Below are 12,221 nucleotides of genomic sequence, written 5' to 3' on the forward strand. Positions count from 1 at the left end.
CCTCTACTCTATTCATTGAGAAAACGGTGCTGAACAGTCAGCCAGTCTCTTTGTTTTAGTTTGAGCTTTATGAGGAGATTTCCCCACTCTTCTCCTCACCTGAAAGAGAAGAGACTGCATGATGTAGTGTATTACCAGTCTTGAATAAAAGTAGCTGTTTGAGATGCTGTGTTCAGTGTGGAGGCAGGAAGTTTGGGCAGTCTGTGATTTGTTTAGTTCTAGGATTAAGCCCCTACCAGAGTGTGGGAATGCTGTAGTGTTGTAGTTGGTTACATTGTGTATGTCTAGTTTATTGTCACCTTGTAGTGCTTGTATATATAAATGCTATAGTGAATAGCGTATGTCTGGCCTCAGAAGGGCAAGGTTAATATATATTTTATTTAAAGTCATGAGAGTTAGAAGTAATGGCAAGGTACAGTTTATACCTTCAGCGTTTAGTCATGTTATGCGAAGTTATGATAGCTTCTAGAATACATGAAGAAATGCATTTGCAGAGCAAATGATTATGTGTTAATAATGAAGACTGAGAGTGAAATATTATTATTTCAAGGGTCTTGTGCGCACGAATGACCTGCAGTCTTAGAGATTAAAGATAGTAAATCATTGAGTAGAAATTATAGGGATGATAATGCTAACATTCTTGTAGTTATATTCATTGAGTTGCTGAAAGTAAAAAGAGAGTTAAAGATTGAAAGAAGAATATGTTTTAGTATATTATTTCATGACAATTTAGTCATGGTGAAATACATGTTAGATGTCAGGTTTACTCATGCAAGATAACAAGGTTATTTTGAAGGCATGAATATGATGGCTGATTAGGTACAGACTTTACATTTGTATTTTGTGAATTTAATATTAATTTGGTTATGTTTGTTTTTAAAGGCAAAAGGATTACAAAGGTAATCTGAGAGTTAAGAATGAGTTTTGGTTGATTAGTTTCAAGAATTATGAAAAGTTCATTCCAAGGAATGATAGACTGATATATCGGAGGATTGTTAGATATGTTAATAGTGTTTTAAAGAATGAAGTGTTTCGGGTTATAAGGAGTGGTTATTGTTACTGTTGTCGTTATTATGGTATAATCGATACAATTCGTATCATGAAGCGTTACAAGTTATGATGAGACGTTCATCAGTACATTTTATAGTGTTTGTTATGTAAATATTCATTTGTAAATATACATTTTCCATTTCGATATATGATTATTAGTTGTTGAAGTAGAGATATAGAATAAAATGACTCTGTTGTACCACGCATCCAAGCTTGACACAGTGTCTTATCTTCTCTTGTCTATTCAGACACGCCCCCCTCCCCGGGCGGGCGCTACATATATATATATAATATGTTTATATTGTTGCCTACTTAATTTTTTTTTTTTTTTTGGGAGGGGGGGGGGCAATATTTTTTAGTTTCCTCCATCATTTTTTTTTTCCTATAAGATTTCTGTTGTATATTTGTAATTTTTTACTGGGTCAACCAACCGCAATGTGCTGATTTAAGAAAGAATGGTTCTATGCTTGACAGCAATGCGTAGAGAAAAATATCATTCTTTTCTGCAGACGATGTGTTTGATCAGGAGTTGATTGTGGAGATCTCCTTCATCCCACACACACACACACACACACACACACACACACACACACACACTTAAAGGAATCTTAAAGGAAAATGAAACCCAAAGATATTTGTGGATTGAGCAAATGCAGCAATATCAGTAGAACACATCATTGCAGTTCGAGGAAAGTCAGAGAATCCGTTCTAAAATTATGACATGTTAAAGTTTCGATGCCATCATCGCCGGATGAAAAGACTACAACAGTTCATGACGTCACTGCAAGTCAGTGATACAGAGAGAATAAAACGAGATTTCAATATATTTTTTCTTTTCTAGCATAATGAAAGAGCACTTACCGCATTCAGAAAGCCAAGGGGAATAGTATTCCCCGTAACACACATGTATGTCAGTAACAAGTCGAGGAAATGTGTGCTTTTTGTAAGAAATCAAATTTTGTGGTATTCTCTTCACATTTTCCTGATAATGTTGCCTGCACTGACATCACAAACTGTTGTAGTCTTCTATTCCAGCCATGTGGTACTGTCCAGCAACGGCTTTTACCAAAACTTTTTAAAATCTCGTAATTTTTGAAAGGATTGTCCAATTATCCTCACACATTGATGTGCTCTACTAATATTGCCACATTCACCCAATTTACATGCATATTCAGTTTCATTCCCTTATCAAGGGCAATCAAAACTTAGTGTTTTGATACCGAAATTGTGACAAAACGGTTGGTTTGTTTCCAAGAATGTTCAACACGCCACACACAGATGACGTCAGATTTGACACAAGCTTGGCAAGTGTCACGTATCTGTATCACCTTTTGCTGCAATTTCCTCGCATCAAAAACAGTTGCCTGCCCAGCACTGTTTACACAAACAACAATAAATTGGAAGTGTACATTATCAATTGGTGAAAACTAATCTGTTTCTGTAGATGCATTTCCTGAGCACTTGTTACAAGGGCATCTATCAGGCTCTCAGTATCATTTTCTCTTTTTTGCATTATCTACGGGAGTTTGTGTGTGTGTTTTCAAGAGGGAGTTATTAAGTTCTGAATATACCAGTGTCACATTTGCAGATCAGATTACACAGGGAAATGCTGTCAGATAAATTGCTTGGTGATTGGATATCAAGACCGGGCATGTCGTCATCTATATCAGGATCGAATTAATGAAGAAGAAAATGGCCACATATGGTTGTATCATGATCAATCTCACCTCTATTAGATTAAAGAAGAAGAAAATGGCCACAGTAGGTCATTGTGACGAAGGCAAGCATGTTCAGACATTCCACATCTAACCATGATCTCACTAGTTAGCACACTATGACACAAATCAGTGACTTTGATGTTTTGCATTCACACTTGCATCTTCAGTCTCAGATACAGGCTGAATATGGAAGCAATCACTTTTAATGGCCACTGCTCATCCCCCCCCCCATCCCCCCCCCATCCCCTCCTTAAAATTTCCTTATTACAGGGGATGGTCTTGTATTGACTGGTCAAAGAGTTGCCCCTGACCCTGAGAAAAAGAGGATCTTGCTTCTGCATTAGAGGCATTCGCACATAGAGTTGAAAGGAAACAAAAAGATATTTTTCTCTGTGACTTGAAGACACTTGAGAACAAACATCAAAAGAAAAAAAAAAGTGAAATGGGGCTGGACATTAAAGATAGCCTGTCCCTTTTGCATTCCTTCCCAAATAGCACAGAACGTGATATATTCCACCAGAATGACAAGACTATTGTAAATCTTTAACATTTCTGTGATATTTGAAGGTTGTTAGCCATAAAAATTCAAATAATGCACCAAACGCTCACCGTAACGTATTCTGTGTACTAGGCACAGCTGCAGCACGATGTACAAAACACACGGCAGCACAGCAGCGAGCACCGCTACATTCAGATCAATCGCGGTGCTCGCTGCTGTGCTGCCGTGTGTTTTGTACATCGTGCTGCGCTGTCTGCTCCTGTGCAACGCAGTTATCGCTGAGCGAGTAGCTGCGATCAAGATTATTCCGAGAAGTAGATAAATGACAAAATGGTGAAAATTCCATTTCTACTGGACTTGAATCTCGCTCAGATGCAAGTATTTAGGTTACTGAATAACTAAGGTGAGTTTGTGCATGTTTGGAGGTCATTTGAATTCACTAGCTTCTCTTACTTTGTTATCAATGGCAAATAACAACACACCACTTACATGAACTACATGTACAACTAAGTGCATCACACAGGTCTGTAAAACTAGACTAGTATTTAGATTTGTACTTTTTGCGAAGTTTGCAAAAATTATTCAAATCTTAACGGTCAGTTTAACTAAACAAATAAAGACCCACTTGAGTTCAAAATTTACAGGAGGTATCCAAATACTGTTTTCTTCAATAAATAAGTGTTCTCACCAATTTTTCAAAAATTTGCATGCAAAAGGGACGGGCTACCTTTAAGTGTTAAGACGCTACATATATGCACCAACAATTTTGAGGTATTCCAACTGGGACTTCAGGATTGCATGGGACAGCTACAAAACAAAGCACAATGACATAAACCCTAGTGCCTGTTTACAAGCACTGTTGCCAATTTAAGACCCCCCCCCCCTTGACATTACGATAGAAGCGAGCAAACTTCATGACCTTGATGCTCGTCCAGCTGACCCACAAAAAAAAAAAAAGTCGGATGTTGATATTTACACAGCTTGCCTAAGAGGAGATGACACTTAAATGACACTCATTGGCATCAATCCCAATCATTGTGTCAGGAAAATGTCAGGGTCTCTCCCACGGGAACATTCTCAAAAATGAAGGAAAGCAAATAATATAAGTAGACACTTGATTCACACCACATGTAAGATCTTGTCATGATGTTTGGGACTTTGGGTGATTACATGGGGCAGGACATTCTTGGGCAAATACCAAACTCTACCTGTGTGCGCTTGCATTTTTTTGGTGAATTCATAACGGGAAGACTTCTCGTGTGGTAAGCAAATTGGCAACTCAAATGAGTAATCTTGATCACAGACAAAATCACTGCTTGCATCACACTCATACTCAATGTGCAGAAAAGGTTGACACTCTGATAGGCTTTTTGTTTCAGGTTGGGTGAAATAGAAAGAAATTTGTAGATGAAGAAATCAATTGAAAAATAACATTATATGGCTTGCCCCCCCCCCAAAAAAAAAAAAGAAAAAAAAGAAAAAAGAAAAAAAAGACATCCCTGCCAAGAATGGTAAAGATGAACTTTCCCGACTAAAATATGATACAGTAATGATAAACACTTTTCCTTTTAGAAAAAGCATAGAAGATGATATTTCAAATGTGAAATCTTGTGGACAGAAGCATGTATGCCATGTGACAGTCACATGATCACAATCATTCACCCCAGGGCACTTGCACGATGCCAAGTTAGAGTAGCCTTCAGCAGTGATACTCATCACCCACTGACCAGTCCGTGTACCTCCCTGCTGCAAAGGGGCACAAAGAGGCAAACCACACTATGTGAGCCAAATATAGCGGCAGATGACTGACCACCTGACCTGTCACATGACTCCCAGGGAGCCCCTCCCCCTGGAATGACCTTCCTGCCCCCCTGGGCTGCAGGGAGGGAAGGGAAGGGCCAACATGGAGAGGCCATATTTATGAAATGATTGCTACAACAAACATCATTGCGGGCTAATTGGCTTTTGAGTTAAAGGCAGTGGCCGAGGTCAACATCCTTGAGTAGTAGCCAGTAATGCGTGCCCTCGGACATTAGTCTCGTCAAGACACAGAGAATTACTAGTATAGAGTTGACCTTTATTCTTTTCTGTGTCAGTTGTTTCCACAGCAACACAAATGATGATGATGTTGATGTTATCTTGTATGGAATATATATGCAAACACCTTGCCCAGGTATTGACAAGAATTAAACAGATGAGATTGTCATACAATATATGTAAAACTGGATGTGGCAATCAGTATCAATCAATGTAAGTTTCTACATGAAAAAAAAAAAAGGAGAATTAAAAGACTGGTAGGCAACCGAAAGAAGCCTTTAACAGTAAAACAAAAACAACAATGAAAATATTGTGCACTTAAGCACTTTTGGTAATGTAAAAAAAAATAGATGACATTTTCAAGTCACAGAAATGTGACAGACACACCATGATACAAGACTCAATTTTTCCTCTCCTTTTCCTTCTTCTCATAAGACTGCATCTATCATCATCATCATCATTATCATCACTGCTGTTGTTAACATTATCATTATCATCATTTTCAATATTATCATCATGAAATCGATAGTAATTATAACTTTCATTACCAGTACCCTCATCACCCAAATCACCATTTACCCTGCTAGATGCTTCACAACTTTTGGCTCAAGTCTCTCGTCATAATTTTGACACCTTACATATTTTTGACATTACTGACATGTCTTGACTGGGAATACATACATGTGTAATTCTCTGAACAGTATACATGTACATGTAGGTCCTACTATAACAAGTGCTGAGCTCAGAACCTGTTATGTGGCGTGAGACTGTAACAGTGCTATCACTTGCCTTGGCACCTTCTCAACCGCTACACTGAACCTTGCTTTCATCACAACAATGGCATTGATACTTTCACTGGTTCCTGTTTTCCATCAAAAAATAAAACACAACGTTACAGGTGTACCATTTACTGACAATGCCATCTAGTCTTTCAATTTCCCGATCACACGGACCTAGAAATGAGAGAAAAAAACCCAATGTATCTAAAGCTCTTGAGCATTAATTCAATGTATTCTGAAGATGCCTAGACCTGTTGAAAACAAACCAGTAGGCATTGTTAACTAAACAAGAACCCATCTATTACAAGAACAATTTCAAATGCATGTGCCACAAGAGGAAGAAAAAGGAGTCTGCTCTCAATATTGTGAATTCAGTTTCCAGTGTCGACATTCTCTGTAAAGAATCGTGGAGCATTCATATTAGATAAGGAGTGCATGAGTTCAATCTCTGCATCTTATATTCAGTATCACTCAAATATCTTTAAATAACTGTACTCCTAGTCTTTATCAATCTTATTCCCCTAAAGCAAATGGCCAAAGTTACACCAAAAATTATAACAAATTGTTTTTTGAATCGTAAGCTCCTCTAAACTCTATGCTCAAGGATACTACTAGAAGAATTTTCGAGCATTCCTATTCCATACAAATGTGTGTGTGTGTGATCCCAGTACCACCACAGTCGTACCTTCTATTCATCTCTTTTTTCCTTGTAGATTATCGTCTTAAACTGAGGCATACTTGTCTCTCTGACTTTTTCTTCCTGTGCTCACAGCCAAGGAATTCTCTATCGGTAAAACAATGTTTTCTTTGTTTGCATTTCATACTGGTGCAAGGCAGAAATGATGCTGACTTGCATTCTCCTCTTGCACCCCCCCCCCCCAAAAAAAAAAAATAAAATTCAAGAATAATGACATAATACATTCATAATGGATGATTAGATATCAACACCTCACGATAACCAACAGATGCAAAAATTCTGGGAATGTTCACTGTGACCGCATGAATTGCAATGCACATACAACCCCACAGGCTGATGAAATGCTGTGTATTCAAAGTCCACGCCATCTCCAATATCGAATATCCTGTTTACACGTGCAGTGGGAAGTACAATGATTTGGGGGTAATTCCACCGCTTTCTTGGACCACGATGAACCAGGGGTTTTCCCGTGTGGATTTTTCGCTAACACGGTTACCCCCTGAGTCAAGTGACACTGGTTAGCCTTTAAAGGCAGCATCCTACCTAAGCGCACCATCCCGTCTTGTCTGCAAAAAGTTTATCCACTGCTGAAAATTGGGCCTGGCACGATCTTTGGCAAACTTTGCACGAGTCTAGGCTCAGACCTTTAATATAAAAAGAAACCCATATTTTTGTTCTTCTCTCCCTTCACTCTCCTTCCCCCTTTTAGTTTTTGTTTGTCTCTGACATCTTTGACTTGCTGTCCTTCTTTCTTTTCCTGCTTTTCTTCCACATTTTCTTCTTCTACAGCTTTATAGCTTTGCCTTCTTCATCTTCCATTTCTCCTTTTCCTCTAGTTTTTCTTCTTCTCTTTTTTCTTTTTCTTTTCTTCTCCTCCTTTCCCTTCCTCTCCATTTATATCCTCTTAACCAATGTCTCCTTCTCTTTCTCCTTCTTCCCAGTGCAATTTTCTTTCCTCTTCCCCATCACTTTTCCTCCCTTCCTTCTTGGAGTCTCTCTTTCTCTCTTTTTTTTTTTTTTTTCATCATATCGTTTTCCCTGTCTCATGTTAAGAACCTTCGCGGCAATAAGAAAGCAAAGTCATAAAACTCTTAATTAAAAAAAAAAGAAAAAAGAATCTCGAAATGACATTAACCTACTGGATATGATTTTCTAGACGCACATATTAAATAGCACAAAATAGCACAACACACAACATGTGATTATACACCATCATGAAATCTAAAGCATACATTGTATGTTTCTGTGTAAGGCATAGAATGGTGATTAACATGTTTGGGGGCAACCTCTGTGTATGCAAATCATTTCAGAAAAGCAAACAAGTCCTCGTCTGTTAGTCAAGAAACCACCGAAGCACAGAATTAATTCATCTTAACAGTATGTTGAGTACCACACCCCCTCTTGCTCAATGGACATTTGGGACTGACTGTGTGACATTTTAAACACACAAATTCATTCACGATTAACTGTTTGTCTGTAAAATCGCTGCCTACTGGTTACATAATCTTTCTGGAAACAAGTGATTTTGCCAAAGGGCACTGATTCATGAAAGATGGCATGGCCATATTTTTTTTTTACTAATACTCTTCATTGACAATGCATCTTCAGTATGATTCCAATCCTATCCCTGCTCAAGTTGCTACAGTGCTGAACCCCCCCCCCACCTGCCCCTTGCCCCTTGCACACCCCACACCTCTACCCCACCCCTTCTAATTTCTGACTTTGTGCAATCGGTATCCCTAGTACAGTATTCATCGCATAATCGGGACAGGTTGGGAGTAGCAAACACGGCCCCTTTAGGCGGGGTGCCCGATTTCGCGATGAGCACTCACCATACACTAACGGCATACGACATGTACATGTAGTGCACACACACACACACACACACACACGCATACTGACGTACTGTACATGTACATGAATACACAATCACGCTACCCCTCGGCGCGACCCTCCAGCTCTCCCTGCATTCTCGCAATGATGTAGAATAATCGCAAACGGGTTCTTTTTCTGTCACCTCTCTAGCACTTTCTTAAACATTCGTAGAATTCTTGGACACGTAGGGCGTTCCGTATAAATACATATCCACAACCATGGGAAATGATTACCCAGAACTGATGTGGGAACATCAATGAAAAGTCCTTCAATCATTCAATCATCACGGCTTGATTGTTTACTTGCCGCGATCACTGCACTGTACATGTGTTGTCAATATGTAGCGATCTAGCTCGCCATATATACACATGTACAGAAAAGCGAAGGCGGGCAGCGAGCTGAAATGTACGTGTACTGGATGGACGGAGATCAAAACACACCAGTCCGAAGCTTGCTTTGTAAGTTCGATATAAATGACAACTGATAGGGAATCTTTGAAATATTGTTGTGGTATTTTGGTAGATTTTTTGTGTAAAATATCAACAAAATCAAAGATCGCTTGAAAAAAAATTGTCCCGTTTATCAGAGGTACCCGCCCGATTATCCAGTGAATATAACGTGCATTGGAAATGTTTCTGGGAAACGTTTGTCATTTAAGCGAGGTTCCCGATTATCAGATGCCCGATTATGCGATGAATACTGTACCTCAAAATGGTAAAGGGCTAATGCACCTGCTGTAAGACCTTGGCAACAGGTAGCAACAGGGCTGATTCATGAGAAGCTGGCTAGCCTTGTGCCAAAACTGCTTGCTGCTATTTAAAGGTACTGTTTACTACTGGGAGCTGTGATTTGAAACATTTTCGTGATCTCACATTTGATGCATATGTGTAGGTCAGTTGTATCACAAAACATTCTGCCATATAAAAATTTCGTAATAAAACCTTGAAGATATAAGGAGATATCACTATTTTTCAGACTAAACCATAACTGTAGACGGTTTATCCTAGAAACATGTTATAACTATTGTTCACATTTCTTATATTTAACAATACTTGATATTAATTATACTGATTCAAATCTTTACATTGGTTGTTTCTATCCCTAACTCACAATTTAGAACTATTTTGAAACAATAAAGCTGGGTTTTGTTCCCTCTGCAAATGCTAAACAATGCCTTTAACAACAATAACAATAAAAAAGTGTGGCAGTCGCCATCCTTTTAAAGACACCCTTTACATTGCACATATGAAAATAAAGACATAATACATACGTGTACATTAAGAGTATTAAGAAATGCTTTGCAGCTGAAGTCCCTGTCACACTTTGCCGCAAAGGCTCTCCGTAAAAGAAACGGGTGAGATTTTGCTCATCCGCTGTTTAAATCTTGTCAATCCGAAGGACAAAGTGTAAATTTTTCGTTACAGATGAGCGTACATACAGTGTACATGGTCTAGCGGTCGAACAAAACACACCTTGGGCGATTGTGTACAGGACAGTGGAATGCGCGCAAATGCATGAGAAACGAATAAGAACCGCATGCCCAGAGGACAGAACGCATGAGGAACAAATGGGTGACGCATGAGACGCACATCGAACGTCAGAGAACCATGCGTACGCGTTTACTGTGCTGTACATAGCCGTTCCATCCGTTCCATTTCTCGCAGCAACGGACTCTACAGGAGGCCTAGTGGATGGAAGCGCGTGGAAAACGACAAAGCACAGAACAGAAACAGGAGAAAACGTACAACTATCGGACAAGGGTCAGATCGCGCTACCCGTTCTTGGCGAGAAAAAACTTTGTGCATGCACAAAGTATTCTGGCTGCTCTGGTGGAAATCAGCGGAAGATGAATGTCCCTCCAAAGAATAAAAAGGACATGAAACGCATTTTAACGGATATCAACGGATGCCAAAAATCGAAATTTGTTTTTAATGCGTTTGCCATATCCGGCAAAGTGTGACGGGGCATTACAAACGTATGTAATTGCGTGCTTTGCATGGAGTACAAGACACCCTATATGTTTCTTTTGTCTTTGTTTGTTTGCTTTTTTTTTTTTTTAATGCTTTAGGACTACACAAAATAAAATAAGAAAAAAACACAACCATGAACTCAATGACGCTTAAGAAAAAGATGTAGGAAACATGTGATTGAAACATTTTGGTTTTTGTGGCCTTTTTTTTTCATTTAATTCTGCTGTACAACGGTTTCAGGTATACGTCGATTCAAGCAAAGACAGGGTAGTCAACCTCCTAGTCTGCACATCAAAACAACACACTGATACACAGCAAAGCATGTAGTTTAAAGGCAAAAGACCCTCACTTTTGGTTAAAAATTGGGGAAACTGCATTACACTCTGCAGTCATGCAAAATCCCATTTTAGAAAAAAAAAAATTTATGAAGTAAAACATATTTGTTTACAACCCATTTTTTAATCGAGAATTTTTAGGACCCAAATCTCCATGAGTGTACTGTTTTATTTTGTCTCTTTGCTGTTTTAAATCTTGGAGGGGCCAATATCTTCTTGACGCCCATTCGAAAAGATTGCTGTGCTAGAGAGAGTGACCAAGCTTTGGAAATTTGACACCTCACCCCATCCCCACCCCTTCTACTGCCACTTGAGTCGCAGTCTCTACACTTCTACGAAAACTCAAACCGATACTTTTGCGCAACAGCCTTGAGTAAATATCTGGCTGACCCTCTCCACTCCCCACTGACAAAAAAGCAATACCAGCCGGCACAGTGGTAGCCAAAAATTGTCCTCACCAGCAGAATGACGAGTGGATATCAGACATAAACGTCTGTTCGTAAAGAAATTTAGGGGAAAGGCTTTCAGAAATCTTCATGCTTTCACTTCTCATTTGCTTCATTTCGCGGTCACCTCGCAATGTGGTGAAGCTACACCACTACCTTTGGCGGAAAGTGAAACTCTTCTTCGTTTTCAAGTTTTACGATAACAAAATGCAGGAAGATCAGACAGCTTGAATAGTGTGTACGCTCCATCAAAATTCTGTCAAAAGGTTAGAAAGTGAGAGATTTAAAGGTTCACATCCTAGCAGAGCAGCGATATTGGTCAAACTTGCACTGATCAGCAAATTTTATGAAGTAATGATTTCACCACATCATTAGTTTCCCATCGTCTGACACACAAGCCCTCTAAGAAAATTAACTGTAGATATCAAAGTGTTGTATCAAATTATTCCATAGTTTAAAGTAAATAATTTAGAAATAACTACATTTACCATTGGGAGTTCAATTCTCGCTGTGGGCTGTTCAATTATTGACCAATGCAAAAAAAACCCCACATTTCTACTATGTTCATGAACAACCAGAACGAAAGGGGTTGTAAAGGCGTAAGACCACTTTTGTATTCTACTTGCAGCATGTGATTGTAACCAAAAGCACTACCTTGTTAAATGTGCAACAACGCCTTTTTAAAAATCCAGCACTTTCTTCATTTAACTGGATTTGGAAAAAACAAACAAACAAACAAACAAATTTCACCATTAGTTTGTCTGAGTGCACTCTCCTCAGTAGAGACAACTCCTGCTTGTCCAATTAAACTAATT

At 38.9% G+C, this 12,221-nt stretch overlaps 1 protein-coding gene across 1 annotated transcript in view; it reads right to left on the reverse strand.

Moving 5' to 3' along the window:
* Positions 1-12,221, reverse strand: part of LOC140231711 (TATA-binding protein-associated factor 172-like) — a 93,088-nt gene that overhangs the window by 27,877 nt on the left and 52,990 nt on the right. The gene's annotated exons all lie outside the window — the stretch shown is intronic.

The sequence above is a fragment of the Diadema setosum genome, chromosome 8 (assembly GCF_964275005.1).
Source record: "Diadema setosum chromosome 8, eeDiaSeto1, whole genome shotgun sequence".
NCBI lineage: Eukaryota > Metazoa > Echinodermata > Echinoidea > Diadematoida > Diadematidae > Diadema > Diadema setosum.